The sequence below is a fragment of the Frankliniella occidentalis genome, unplaced genomic scaffold, assembly GCF_000697945.3.
Source record: "Frankliniella occidentalis isolate FOCC.00 unplaced genomic scaffold, Focc_3.1 Scaffold86, whole genome shotgun sequence".
NCBI classification, from domain to species: domain Eukaryota; kingdom Metazoa; phylum Arthropoda; class Insecta; order Thysanoptera; family Thripidae; genus Frankliniella; species Frankliniella occidentalis.
Window position 1 is genome coordinate 405,893 of NW_026267215.1, and position 1,296 is coordinate 407,188.

General features: G+C 40.7%; 1 protein-coding gene across 4 annotated transcripts in view; it reads left to right on the forward strand.

Annotated features, from left to right (window-relative positions):
* LOC113214695 (uncharacterized) overlaps positions 1 to 1,296 on the forward strand; it is a 161,014-nt gene that overhangs the window by 151,899 nt on the left and 7,819 nt on the right. The window lies entirely within an intron of this gene.

Here is a 1,296-nt window from a genome sequence, read left to right on the forward strand (position 1 = left end):
GCCCGGAGGCGCGGGGTATCGCCATGCCTGGTGTATTGACAAGGCGGTGGATATGACAAACGAGAAGTTTGAAGAAAATCTCTTTAAACTCATCTACTGTCCTTCAAAAGATCAACTAGCCGACATTTTCACTAAACCCCTAGATAAAGTAAAATTTTCAAGATTCCGTAATAACCTAATGTTTCAAAACCTATCAATTTTTCTTTCTATGCTGTACTGACCTTTATTGTTCACAACAATAATTTTTTCAGATGTGCCATATGGGCAATAATATTTATTTATTTTTTGTTCAACATTATAACTTATGCTGCTGTTAAAGGTGGATTCAGAGTTCACAAGATGCGAGCGTGATTCTCACGCCGCTAGCGTGAAAAGAGTTGTTTTGGTAAGCAGTTGACCTTATGCAACAGCCAATAATAGGACGACGTGGGGCTATGCCATTATTTTTAGCTGAATCAGCTTCGGAGCTAGCGTGATTTTCACGCAAGCGTCTGCTAGCAGCGTGATTTTCACGCAAGTTCGAAGGGGCACTTGGGAGATATTGGAGAATGTGCACTTTCGAACTTGCGTGAAAATTACGCTGCTAGCAGACGCCTGCGTGAAAATCACGCCGGTGGCGTGAAAATCACGCTGCTAGCAGACGCTAGCGTGAAAATCACGCCGGAAGCGTGAAAAGTCGCGCTAGCTCCAAAGCTGATTCAGCTGAAAATAATGGCATAGCCCCACGGCGGCCTGTTATTGGCTTTTGCATGAAGTCAACTGCTAACCAAAACAACTCTTTTCACGCTAGCGGCGTGAAAATCACGCTCGCATCTTGTGAGCTCTGAATCCATCTTAAGGAGGAGTGTTAAAACTCAACCCTTCAGATAGTTTGTTATTGTACGTATAACAGCAGAAGCCAAATGTTTATTTATGTTTTTCTTTCTATCACAGCCTTGTATAGAGTATTTTAATGCTTGTTGTTCTTCCCTTTGTTTTTTGTTTCAACTGTTCTCAAATATATATTTTTGTTCTCACTACCACTCTGGACTTGACCTTCCTCACGCCGTTTTTGACATCTGTCATCTGTGTATTATATAGTGATCCTACATATGGTATTTACTGTATATGTGTTATTAAATAGGTTTGTGGTATAGTGATATGAATTGATTATTATTTACTGCCTTATCAAACTGAGAATGTTCACCTTAAATACATCAAGGGGAAATAGGCTCCAAAAATTTGTACACCCGAAGTCGAAGTTCATGAACTTCGGCTGAAGTTCACTGAAGTTCGGCCGAAGTTCACTGAAGTTCG